Here is a 14,258-nt window from a genome sequence, read left to right as displayed (position 1 = left end):
TAGCACTCCAAAAAAAACGCGCTGCTAAACACAATAGCCACAACGTGCGCTCTGAGCGCTTATGCTTCTTCACATTCCCTTCTACCACCACCACTGCCAGTTCTTCCTCCTTGGCATTTTGTACAGCTGAGTGATAACAAGCCAACTGATTTACGACGACAGAGAATACAGAAAATGACGTCGTCACTTCGCGACCGAATTATGGAACAAGACGCCCGCTTGCCACAAGGTTCCATTATAATTTACGTCGACGCAAGCATCCAAGCCTGCGAAGTGACACTTACAATTTACTGCCCTAGCAAGTCTTCATTGAACACGACATCAACGTTTCAATTACGGTAACTTCCATCTTCTTTTTATGCGGAACTGCTTGTAGTGCAAGAGGCGATTCGCTCTGTGACCGCCATTCCCATGCTTCCCACGGCCCGTATTGTGATACGCGCTGATGCCCTTCAGATGACAAATCTACTTAGACGCATTAGTAGTAGAACAGAAATCTGTCAAAACACACATAGTCCAGCGGCACGCATACCACAGCCAATTCATATTGAATGGACTCCGCGTGACCTTTTCAATGCTCAAAGCCATGTGGATTCTGCGACCCGCCTTTCCACCTCAACATCGACATCGCCAAACCTCGTAAAATTGGACAATGCTAACCTAGTTTTAACAAGAAAGGAGCACCTCCGACGCCGTACACATGCTCTCATACCTCCGTGTACGGTAAGCCTCCCCCGCGGTCTAATCCATGCAGAGGAGGTGGCGCTTCGGGGGATTAGAGTTGGGGATGCTCTAACACCGGCAATGATTCGAAAGTGGCCTCAATTTCGAGATTGGTATCCACACCCTGGGTGCCCGGTCTGCAAGTCCAGAAATACAGAAACTGACGTCCATCACCTGTTGTGGGAATGTCCATCGCTGAAGCCGAGGCGGATCCGGCACCTGGTAGCAGCTGGCCTCTCAAACCCATAATCCGCAGTCATATGCCGCTTGGACGCAGGGACATCATCGTTCCCTCCTCGACTTCATTGCATCAGCCAACCTTTTTTCATTTATTTGACCGCACCCTTTATCCTTCATAGCATTCTTTTTATGCCTTGAGGCAATCATCATCATCATCATCAGCCTGACTACACCCACTGCAGGGCAAAGGCCTCTCCCATATTTCTCCAATTAACCTGGTTCTGTGCTAGCTGCATCCACTTGACCCCTGCGAACTTCTTAACCTCACCCGCCCACCTCAATAAACATATAAAACAAACATCGCAAAAAAAAATCTTCCCTGCTTTATGACATATGATCCCCATGGCAAACAAACGAGGCGAACTCGCTACGCCTAGAAGCTAGGTAAATTTGGAAGCAATCAGAAAATATGGTGCATTTTATGGCTAAAATTTGGCTCTGCGGGCATCACGACACATGGCACAAGCTTCGTTTGCCGTGAACGCGTGACAACATGGAGCGGTAACGACGAATGTGTGCCGAGGCGAGCGGCCGCCGCTTGGCCAGACGCCGCCATGTTGCCGTAAACCAAGCGTCACAACGGCGGCTTGGGACGGACGCTATTTTCCAAAAACAGGGGTCGCCCCAAGCGTTAACTCAAGACCCCAAGTGCGCCTTACGTTCTGCGCATGCGCGCCCAGTCGGTAAAAACTACAGAAAATATTTTGTTGCTATGAAAAAATTTCTGTGCGCTTTTTGACGGGAAACCTGTTGTGACAACAGAAAGCTCTGTAGTAACATCAGAAATTTTGTAGTTACAACTGAAAAGTGCTAAAGAACTAAAGACAACAGAAAAGTTGGCTGAAGGCTTAGCTTGGTTAAGCCCGGAAGATTGCGAAAGCACGGCGCCGCCGCTTGGCTGCAGCAGATCGTTCCAGACTCGCCTTATACGCATCATCCGACATACCGTAAGGCTACGCCCCGACCACTGCGAGGAGCCGAGCCACAGCCCCATTTATCCTCCTAGCGTGACGTCACAAACAGCGAGCGCCCTCTCTCGGCTGCGACACAGATCATCATCATCATCAGCCTGACTATACCCACTGCAGGGCAAAGGCCTCTCCCATATTTCTCCACTTAACCAGGTTCTGTGCTAGCTGCATCCACTTAACCCCCGCGAACTTCTTAACCTCATCCGCCCACCTAACTTTCTGCCGCCTGCTACGCTTTCCTTCCCTTGGAATTCAGTTTCTTACCCTAAGCGACCACCGGTTATCCTCTCTTCGCCCTACATGTCCTGCCCATGCCCATTTCTTCTTAATTTCCACCAGAATGTCGGTAACTTGAGTTATTTCTCTGACCCACTCTGCACGCTTCCTATCTCTTAATGTTACCCCTACCATTTTTCGTTCCATAGCACTCTAGCTTGTCCTCAACTTAAGTAGAACTCTCTTGGTTAGCCTCCACGTTTCAGCCCCATAGATGAGTACAGGTAAGATGCAACCGTTGTGTACTTTCCTCTTGAGCGATACCGGCAAGCTGCTAGTCATAATCTGGGAGTGCTTGCCAAATGCGCTCCATCGCAATCTTATTCTTCTTCTTATTTACTTTTCGTGGTCTGGATCTGCGGTTACTACCTGTCCTAAGTAGACATATTCGCCTACTACTTTCAGTACTTCGCTACCAAATGTAAACTGCTGTTCCTTCCCGAGGCTGTTGAACATTACCTTAGTCTTCTGCATATTGATTTTCAAGCCTACCTTTTTACTTTTCCTGTCTAGGTTATCAATCATTATTTGCAGTTCATCCCCCGAATTGCTTAGCAAAGCAATGTCATCAGCAAATCGCAGATTACCGAGGTATTCTGCATCTACCCTTATCACTAACTTCTCCCATTCCAAGTCTCTGAATACTTCCTCTAAGCAAGCTGTGAATAGTACTGGGGAGATTGTGTCTCCTTGCCTAACACCTTCCTTTATGGGAATTTTGTTACTCTCTTTATGCAGAACTATGGTTGCTGTGCAGCCACTATATATATCTCCCAGCACTTCCACGTACGGCTCATCTACCCCCTGATTTCGCAATGCCTGCATCACCGCCGATGTTTCAACTGAGTCAAATGCTTTTTCGTAATCAATTAATGCAATATATAAGGGCTGATTATATTCCGAGCATTTTTCTATCCCCTGATTCATGGTTTTCCGAAAACTAATTGATCTTTTTCTTGATTGCAGTCTAAGGTTGTCCTGATTCTATTAGCGATTACCTTAGTAAATACCTCATACGTAACAGACAGTAGGCTGATTGGTCTGTAATATTTAAGGTACTTAGAGTCCCCTTTCTTATGCATGTGGATAATGTTTGCATTCTTCCATGGTTCCGGTACCATCGATGCCACCTGCCGGCACTGCGTATGCAGGGTGGCCAGTGTTTCTAGCACGATATCCCCCCCCCCCCCGTCCTTTAGCAAATCTGTAGTTATCTGATCCTCTCCAGCCGATTTCCCCTTTTTCATAGTTTCTAATGCTTTCTTGACCTCGTCCTTCGTCACTGGTGGAACGTCTGACTGTTTTTCCCTGCCGCTAATCTCGTTACAGTCCTGACTACTTTGGCTACTGTAGAGATCTCTATAGCTCTCTTGGGCTACTTTGACTATCTTGTCCATATTCGTGATGACGTTGCCCGGCTTGTCCCTTATCGCATACATCTGGTTTTTGCCTATGCCCAATTTTTTCTTTACCGCTTTAAGGCTTCCCCCGTTCTTTACAGCACGCTCAATTTTCTCCATGTTATACTTTCTTATAATGGCCACCTTGCGCTTATTGATTAGCTTTGATATCTCGGCCAATTCGATATGGTCTGTTGGATTGGAAGCTTTCATACTCTGGCGTTTCTTAATAAAATCTTTCGTCTCCTTAGACAGCTTACCTGTATCCTCTCTTACTATCCTACCGCCTACTTCTACCGCACACTCAGTGTTGATATCTCTGAAGTTATTGTTCATTGCTTCTAGGGTGAGTCGCCATCCTCGGTTAGAGCTGAATATCTATTCTGTAGCGAGATCCTGAATTCTTCTGCCCTTCCCCTCACCGCTAATTCGTTGATGGGTTTCTTTCTTACTAATCTGTTGCTTTCCTTCATCAGATTTATGCTAATTCGGGACCTCACCATCCTGTGGTCACTGCATCGCACTTTCCCTTATACCTCTACATCTTGCACAATGGCGGGGGTTGAACACAATACGAAGTCTATTTCATTTTTAGTCTCCCCGTTAGGACTTTTCCATGTCCATTTCCGGTTCTTACGTTTGCTGAAGAAGGTATTCATGATTAAGTTATTGCGCTCTGCAAGTTCAACTAGTAACTCCCCCCTGCTATTCCTAGAACCAATGTCATAGTCACCTACTGCCTGGTCTCCTGCCTGCTTTCTCTCTACCTTCGCATTGAAGTGGCCCATTAGTACAGTATACTGCGTCTTTACTTTTCGCATTGCCGATTCTACATCTTCGCAGAAGCTTTCAACTGCTTGGTCATCATAAATACATGTAGGTGCATAGGCCTGTAGAACCTTCAGTTTATACCGCTTATTAGGCCTAATTACGATGACTACCACCCTATCAATTATAGTATAGAATTCATCTATATTACCCGCTATATACATATTGACAAGGAAACCTACTCCTAGTTGTTTGCCTCTCTCGTAAGCTTCAATAACACAGTACATGCCCATCCTTCAGTACAGTATATGCCTCATTCGGCCTCCTAACCTCACTAAGCCCTATGACATCCCATTTCATACCTTCTAGTTCTTCGAACAGCACTGCTAAGCTAGCTTCACTAGCTAGGGTTCTAACGTTAAACGTTGCCAGGGTGAGTTTCCAATGGCGGCCTGTCCAGCGGACCCAGAAGTTCTTAGCACCCCCTGCGGCGTCACAGGTCTGACCGCCGCCGTGGGCAGTTGTTCCGCAGCTGCTGGTGACTGAGGGCCGGGTTTGTATCGAGCTTATCATGAGAGGTTGTGGCCAATTTATGCACTAGGGCGGCCAACTCCTGTTCTGGTGAGGGACTGGCATCAGGTCGCACCCCGAACCTTTTTATACAATTCTATCGACAGGCGGATTTTTTTTTTTTTTTGAATCCAGTGGAGAATTGCGCGGCACCGGGATTTGAACCCCGGTCCTCTTGCATGCGAGGCGGATATTGTACCGCTACGCCACCGCCGAGTTTTTTTTCTTTATTGTCGCCTACGCCACTGCCGATCGCCAGGGCCCTGGCGGTTCTTGACACGATCCTGTAGTATTTTTCGACTGGGCATTTCAACGCCCCAAGCTCTTTGCGGTCTCCTAAGCTTGGGCCTCTATTCTTAAACTCGCTATTGTAAGGACCCGGCTCACTTGCCATCTTGGAGTGGTCTGACGTGCAGTAGCAATTGTGCGGTGCACCTAGGCAGGCAACTATGGCGGGCAGCAAGATGTTATTTCATTTATTTTTCTTGTTATTTGTTTTACTCTTTTATCGCGTAAATTATGAAGGAATATTTTTTTATTGGCTTGGTTAATAATTAACACCATCACTATTTATTATTTTATATACCCTACTAAATAGTAAAATGGCTTACAGGGCAGGAAAGGCGCAGTACCTATGACGCTCTCTGTCGACACCTGAAAAATATAATAATGGTTTACAGGAAAGGAAAGACGTGGTATCTGTGGCGCACATCCTGATGGTCCGGTTAGACCTCATGAAATAGTGCATTCGCACTAAAATCAAACCGCTAACGGTAAGAGAGGCGCCGGTAACTATTAAAGCTTCCGCTAGAGCGCCTTCACATTCAGCAGTTAATATGGTGCATGGGAGCTGAGAAGAAATCTAAGAGACGGCAAGTTAGGTGCAGTATCACCTCCCAAAACCTCTACAGGTCAGTCTTCCCTGCGGCGTCCATATGAAGACGGCCAGCGGAGGAGCGATGAAGAAAGGCGATGGTGATGACCGCGCGCTCACTGACTGGTCAGAAGCCGGCGGGAACAAGAAGCGGCAAAGGTCATTGTCATCGTAGTGCTGTCGGCGAGGAAACTGCGCCTTTCTTTCGTCGCGCTGGAAGTGCTGTATGCTCAGGAGATATACAGTGTAGCTGATCAGGTCTGTGAAGGGAATGAGGGTAAAAGAACAGGCGTGGCGGCAAGCTCAGTATACGTAAGTACGTCGGGAGGTACCAGTAGTTATGGAGCCATAAGACGAGGGAATTCGTGGGCAAGGTCGGCCTTGGTGAGAAACAGGAAATCAGAGGAATGAGCATGGGGACGTGAAGAGGCAGGGAAGGATGAAATCTCGCCATGTAGCTCCTCGCGGATACTAGAGCGAATCAGGGTGTGCATGTGCATCGAGAGAGTGGCCGGTGCTGCAGGTGTCCAAGTGACGAGTTCCAGTCGAAGCGACTGGAGCTCGTCAAGTCGATGAAATGCCCGAGTCTAGAATGATTCGGTTCAGAAAAACCAGTAAAGGATAACTGAGCTGATGGCGTTTGGAATATGGTGAACGCGGCCCCTTTCAGACACCGCAGGGCGAGGACGTCTTCAACGCAAGACAATCAGGTATCTCCCGGAAGCTCGACGCGAGCGTCTAACTTCTTTTGGCAGAGAGTCGAGCCGTCACCGACAGTGCCAAAGATCTGTATAATTCGCGAGGTGAACTGGAACCAGTTAGAAAGGACGTCGTCGTTATGGTCTAAGAAACACTTCTTGGCCTCATCACATAAAAGGACAGGTTGGCGAACTTTATTATAGACTTTTCCCATTGACCGAGAGCGCTCACTCGGTTTTACTGCTGGAACCACTCATCCACGCCATCACCTTGTACGTCCGCGAAAAAAAGGAGGTTGGCACTGCTGGAAGCCAAGCCAAGTGGGCTGCCCAAAAGGCAAAGGTACAAGAGCTGATAGTGACGGCAAGCTACCAAAGGAAACATTGAAGCCTGGAGGAGACCAGTCGGTGGCGGCAGATGCGTCTGCTGGAATTGTGGGCAATTCAGGGCGTTGTGGATTGGCGTGCGCCATAACAGCAGAAAGGCCACCAAGTACGCGACCAGAAAGGAGCTTCAGGTGGTGGAAAAGGGAAGCGAAAAAGACTTGATGGACAGGCGCCTCCACCACTTGTGAAACAGGGAAACACTGAACTAGGCTCACTTTACTTACGCAAAGGAGTGGCCAGCAAAGCTTCGTCTTCCATCAAAACGCCGAGAAGACGACAGATGGATGTGCACTGATGACGACGCTCCCGCATACTGCTTACAATACAAGAGCAAGTTTCACATCCGGCAAACGCTTATTTTAGGACACTTTTTGAATGCGCGCGACATCCCATACCTGCGCGACATCACCGAAGCACTTTCTGGGGAGTTTTAAGGATAATAGTTACTCGTAAGCCTAAGTGTCGTCAAACAAGCTGTGGAAAAAGCTCGACGGCCAAAGGGAAGACTGCCAGCAGTTATATAGAAGGTACCATGTCTGAGCTGTAATCCTGTCCGCATGGGCAGTTTAGTGTCTTGTGTGGATGATTTAGTTAAATGAAGTACGTTTGTTGAGGGCAGAAAATCAGAAACTGCTTGGACAGCTTCCTTAAATGGAAACAAAATGGCCGTCTTTATCCTTGGAACCGACGAGGATGAACATTCCAGTGCGGGCCACGTGGCTGGGACCAGCACTGGCATGGAAGGCATAACCAAAGTAGGTCAGGCGGATCCGAACCGACAGAGTTATTTGGAAGCATCTACTAAGAAGTCGGAAAAAAAGTAAGGAAGAATCAAAATCCCAGAGAGAAGGACACAGATAACCGAAAGCAGGAGCCAACAGTTGGGAGAGGGAGAGAGAAGGCCCAGGTGCTTATCGCCGGAGATTCTAACATGCGTAGGTGCAAGCGAGATATCTTGGAACGTGTAAAGGGTGATAAGCGAGTGTTAGTTGAAGCCTTCCCAGGGAGCACAATGACGGCAGTGCTGAAAGAGAGTAAAAATAGGCTGTTGAAAAATTCCGCAGAGCGCAGTATGGTGATAGTAGCCGCGGGGCTAAACGATGTCCTAAATGGTGATGCTGCAAGAGTGGTGGAACGTTTAGCTAAGAGAGTTGACGATATCAGTGAGATAGCATAGCAAGCACAAATAGTTGTATGCACAGTACCGGAGGTGCTAGGATTGAACGGAAAGCTGGAAAACGACGTGGTGACAGTTAATCAGGACATAAGAAAGTTAAGCCTGGAGAAGCGTTTCGAAGTGGTTGAGGTAAACAGGGAGGTGCATAAAGCAGGTCTTGGTAGGGCTTTTCAACGGGATCGCATTCATTTTAACAGAAGGGTGGGAGACGAGATCGGCTTGCTCCTGGCAGGCAGGGCTGTAGCGTTTTTAGAAGGTCCGCGAGGACTCTGTGCACAGAAGTAGTTAGAAGTGAAGCAGAAAAAAGTCTAATAACGGAGGCTGAGCCTCCAAAAATGTCAAGGAGAAGGTCGAGAAAGAAAAGTACAACAAAAAAATACAACACTAGGATCAGCTACATCAACATGCAAGGAGGTAGAAAAAGAGCGAAATGGCTAGAGATAAAACAGCAGTTGAAGTATGACAAAATAGGTGCGTACGCTCTATGCGACACTCATCTCAGGGATGTAGAAGATCCGCCGTTTTTAGAAGGCTACGTCTGGGAAAGGTCCAACAGAACGAGAACGGAAAAAAAAAGGTGGAGGGGTATTTATGTTGATACACCAGGGAACAAATTGGCAAAGAATAAAATCATCTTGTAAAGAACATATCTGGGTATCAGGAACAATTGCCGGCATAAGGACATGGCTAGGGGTAGTTTATTTAGGAACACGATACCAAGGCAGGCCAGAAAACAAGGATCTTGATGAATGTCGCAGTGACGATATAAGCCACTTTGCAGACGGGGCCGATATTATTCTGTTGGGGGACATGAACGGCCACATCGACGATCTGGATGGATACACGGATTGTAACGTGAAGCTAATGCTAGATTTCTGTTAGCGACACGACCTAGTTATAGTAAATAGAGAAACAAAATGCGAAGGCCAAATGGCGTGGGAATTCCGAAACAGGCAGACGACCGTTGACTACTGTCTAATGTCGCAGGGAATTTATAGCAAGGTCACAAACATGGAAATAGACGAAGAAGAGGAGTGTATTCTGGGAAGTGATCATAAACGTATTAGTCTGCAGATGGGGCCCTTGATGAAAAGAGAAATGGAACTTAGACAAAAAGTTAACGCAAAATTAAACGGCTATCAAATAGAGCAGATAGCAGCAGACATAGAGGAAGCAATAGAGAAAAGCCCCATGGAAGACTAGGATTATGAACGGGTAGAACTACTCATAAGGAGGAACATTAAGGAGGTTAAAGTAGCAAAACGCTGGAATGGAAAGAGGAAGCCACGGAACTGGTGGAATAAGGAAATCAGGGAAGCCATTGAACAACGACGGGCTGCTTCAAGGGAACACCGAGCGGCAAAAAAAGCCCAGGTATCTCAGGATAAAATCGACCAAAAATGGGATTCGTATCGACAAAAGAAACTTGATGTACAGGCCCTCGTCCAAAGTAAAATAAAGCAGTCCACCGATGACTGGATGGTTGACATGCACGATGCCTCTAGAGGCGGACCAAAAAAATTCTGGAACCATATAAGCTGGCAAAGGAAGAAGAATCAAAGAAAGCAGGATCAGATTCAAGATAACGAGGGAAATTGTTGAAAGGGAGACAACGCAGTGAACTACATTACATCAGTTATAGCCGAGTCATTTAAGGGCGACGATAGGGTAATCTCCGAAAATCAGGAAGCAACACAAGATAGCAGAATACAAAGCACCTTAGAACTGACCATTCTAAACTGGAAAAAAGGCAATAAAAAATATTCCTTAAAACGTCTACAGGAATAGATGAAATTCCGATAAAGCTGATTAATGAACTTGGTCCAAAAAGTAAGGAAACATTTTTAAAACCTTTGAAAACAGTCATAACGAATAAGCAAATTCCGAACAGCTGGTGGCAGAGTGAAATGAATTTGATTTATAAAGGGAAAGGAGAAAGGATGCACATAAAATCCTACAGGCCGATTACCATAACATCTGTTATGTACATATTGGCCATGCAGGCGGTGAAATTAAAAGTAGAAGCATGGGTAGAAAGTAACAAGATACTCGGAGAAATTCATAAAGGCTTTAGAAATGGTAGGCGCTTAGATGGTAGCCTGTTGGTGCTTACCCGACGCATCGAAATATCTAGAGTGGAAAATAGACCTTTGTATTTGGCCTTCTTGGACACAAAGTGGGGCGTACGGCAACATAAAAGGGGAAATTCTGTGGAACATATTAAAAGAAGAAGGTATCGGTCATGAGATAACTGATTTCCTACAGGAAATATACCGGGATAACAAAGTAGAAATTGCATGGGAAGGGATAAGAAGTACGGAAGCTGTCAAGGTGTGCAAAAGGATTAAGACAAGGTTGTATTCTATCACCGCTGCTGTTCATGATTGAATGATTGATATGCTAAAGTAACAAGCAAGTAATTAAGTTTTTTCTTGTCATATAAATTAGGCAGAAAGGTGGCAGAGCAGCGCCTCCCCAGTTTAATATATGCAGACGATATTGTGCTGTTAGCAGATAGCCAGAAAGACTTGAAAACTGTATACTCCGTTTCATACATCAAGTGCAACACTGCCAAAGCTACAGCTCTTGTTTGCGCTCTCCGCATCCGCGATGGAAAATAGTGCCTGCTCTTGACGAGAGGAAATAATAGTTATTTTGTCTGCAAGCTTAATACATCTTATATTTGCCATACACTTCATAAAGAGCACCTTTTTTAGGGAGAAAGGATCGGATTTGGTGAATTTGTATGGTTTTTTTTTTTTTTTTTTTTTTTTGCCCTTTTCGTTCGTGTCGCATTTTCGCTGCCCCGCAACCTTGTCAGCTGTGCCACTAGATGGCGCTGGCTGTGTCTCCGCGCTGCGCATCTCTGTTTTGAGAAAATGGTTATTCGGTGCGCATTTTTTCTATAAGATCCGCACTGCGAAGATGTCTAGGCACGCGAAGCAAGTTATTGCAAACGTGTATGGTCAGAATAGAGCCCGTTTCTGCAGGAACTACTCGGCCACAAAACAAGCGCGTAGTGATACGCCTCCTTTTTTTTTTTCTTGCAGACTACTTGCGTAGCTTTCGCTGCGTTGCACCTGACTATAGTTAAGTATAGTATAGGTAAGTATTGCGGAGACGAACAGGATGCTCTAGGCTTCAGGTTTAGCGCAGTTAAGTCGGGTCTGATGATTTTCAACGGTTCAACTGATCAGGGTCTTAAAATACAAGGCCATGAAATACCTAGAGTGGCAGAATATAAATATCTAGGGGTATGGGTAAACGAAGGATTGGCATACACTGGAAAGCATGAGCAATCACTTAAGGCCAAAGGGCGAAGAAATGCCGGAATAATGAAGCATAGGGCATTGCGGGGATACAACAGGTATGATGTTTTGAGGGGTTTTTGGAAAGGAATTATGGTGACCGGACGTACTTTCGGAAATGCGGTATTGTGCCTAAAAGCAGAGGTACAGTCGATATTAGAAATAAATCACAGAGCCGTCGGACGATTGGCATTAGGGTGCCCACGGAAAAACCACAAATCAGGCGGTACAGGGAGATATGGGCTGGGCATATTTCGAAGTACGGCAAGCTCAGAGTAAAATTTTATATGAAGGCCTCCTGAGAAAATTGGACAGTAACAGATGGGCAGGTGATGTGTTTAAATACCTACACCTAAAGATCGTTGATTCAGAATGGAGGAAAAAAACTAGGAAACTAACCAGTAAATATGCTGGTCACAAGGACGAAGAAATAAAGAGCGTTAAGCAACTGGTGAAAAGGACACAAGGCAAAAATTGGGGAAATTCTATGGAAAAGAAACAGAGTGAGGAGATATACCGAAAGTGGAAAAGGCAGATCAGGAAGGAAGCTTTCTTTCATAACTCGAGAGGCAGGGCCCTACTTTTTGAAGCTAGATCATGGTTCCTTAGAACACGCAGCTACAAAAAGAAACTTGACGATGAAGATGACACATGTGCAGTATGTGGTAAATCCACAGAAATAATTAACCGTCTTATACTCGAAGGTGATGGTGTCCATCCGGAAGTCGATGTAGGCGCATTCACTCTTTCTGAGGCCCTGGTATATTAGAGATACCAGTGGCTGGGTGAATTAACCTGCGGTGGATCTGGCAAAAAACGATTGGAAGATTCGTGGCTTAAAAGCAGAAGAGTAAAGTAATGTGAGTAATGTAGAAACAAAAATTAATAAATAGAATGACGGTATACCTAACTGATCTAAAACATTCATTAAGATATAGGGAAAAAACGAGTATGATAGCAACTGCTACCACCCTGTTTCAAAGAGGACACTCCTATATTCATCCGTCCATAGGCATGGTACGAATTGCGCCTTAGCGCTAATAAGAGGCGCCACTGTTTGAACGATACCAGTACACCGGTGGCAGAGACAAAACGCAGAAGCATGAGACACAATAAATTTATTTTTGTTGTTTAATTTTGAATCGGGCTATGGGGTTGAAAGCGATTACACGGGGGAAAAAATTCTCTGCACTTGACATACACATCTTCCCATGCATTTGAATCGCCGGCGGAGAGAGGCAGGCGCGCGGTCACCGACTGTTTTTTTTTTTTGTTGTTTTTTGTTGTTGTTTTCTTTTTTTTTTGGGGGGGGGGTGGGAGGGGAGAAAGGGGACAGCGCTTTTTGAAAGTTAGAAGTGAAAAGAAGCGCTGGCATTGCAGTAAGAAGCTGTGCGGCAGTACCGGCCTGCTACTAAGGTTAGCACGAGTTGTGCATTTCCTGCTTACCAGAAGTATTTTTCGCACTTCATCTACAACCGTTAGCGAAACCGTTACAACCGACAATGAAAGCATTACCAGAGACAGTTGCTACTCCCAGCCGCTACGACGGAGCATTCATGAGTTTTAGTCTGCTTTCGTTAGGTAACTTTTTTCTACATGCTTTTTTTAACGAATTTGTTAACACGATTACAGTAGAAATACGGTTGTGCTGCAGTTTCGTCAGGTCAGGCCTGTTCGTTGTGAATGCTCACAAATGTCGCTGTCGTGCAAACGCGTCGTTTTTGTAGATTCATTGTCGGCTTGCTTGAATAAGGTATGTCATTCATGCCAAATGTGATGTCTGGCCGCTTTGGCGAGCGCGCTGTGCGCCATGGCGCATTCTGCTACTCTTTTGCGAACACGCGGCTGAGCTGCTACATGAGAACAACCGATACGCACGGGAAAGAGAGGTGCCCAACAAAATATGCGGAAGCGCTGAGTGATAGAAGCAAGCTAGAAAAAGTACCAAAAAACGAGAAGCAGGTAGTGGCAATGGCACAAGTACAATAGGCGCTCCCGGTGTGTTCGCTGCCATAATGAATTGGATTGGCTTGTCGCGGCAAGAATGGCTTGCGCAATTTTGAAGCGAGCATCAATGCGTTTCAATTACCAGTAAACATCTGACGTTTTTAACAATCTTGCACACTGCTAGTAATTTTTTAAGTGTTGATATTTGCAAAATATAGCAATTCAATGCATTAAATATCTTGTTCTATTCTCGGGTCGGCAATAATTCATTTTAGAAATGCGAGTGTTTACCGCAAAAAAAAAAAAAAAAAAACAAGAAAGAAAAAAACAAGAGTCGCTAGGTTCGCCAGCGATTTATTTGCTCATTTTGTTTATGGGAGTGTCACCAGGGGGCGGAAACATGCTATACCAACTAAAACCCCTCTATATCTTGGAAAGTAGCGAAAATGCAAGATCTTTGCTCCCATATCCTCGCCCGGGGCTTTCCTCCTCGCTCTCCTGCGTTTCCCTCTTTAAAGAGAGAGTGGGGGCGGTTTTTCTGCTTTGTCACTGTTTTTTCTGCCTTTCAAGTACCGGAAGTTAAGAGTAAAATATTATATAAGAAACGCCTGAGGAAATTGGACAGTAACAGATGGGCAGCTAAAGTATTTAAGTACCTATACCTAAAAAGCGTTGACTCACAAGAGAGGAATAGAACTAGGAAACTAATTAGTAAGTATGCTGGCCACAAGGACGAACAAATAAAGAGCGTTAAGCAACAGGTGAAAAGCACAGAAGGTAAAAATTGGATAAATTCTAATTAAAATCAAAATACAATATCTTCGCGATTGGGATTGCTTGGGAAGCATCTGTATATAACCAGGAGGACAATTGTATTCCTTCCGGAGCTTCGAAAATTGGTGTCTATACTCCTTTAATA

At 45.5% G+C, this 14,258-nt stretch overlaps 1 protein-coding gene across 2 annotated transcripts in view; it reads left to right on the top strand.

The window, feature by feature from the left end:
* The window catches only part of LOC146171635 (organic cation transporter protein-like), a 344,048-nt gene that overhangs the window by 255,494 nt on the left and 74,296 nt on the right, over window positions 1–14,258 (top strand). The gene's annotated exons all lie outside the window — the stretch shown is intronic.

The sequence above is a fragment of the Amblyomma maculatum genome, unplaced genomic scaffold (assembly GCF_055883805.1).
Source record: "Amblyomma maculatum isolate TAMU_Amacu unplaced genomic scaffold, ASM5588380v1 scaffold_19, whole genome shotgun sequence".
Taxonomy (NCBI): Eukaryota; Metazoa; Arthropoda; class Arachnida; order Ixodida; family Ixodidae; genus Amblyomma; species Amblyomma maculatum.
The sequence above is the reverse complement of the archived record's forward strand: the minus strand, read 5'-3'. Positions and strand labels throughout refer to the sequence as shown.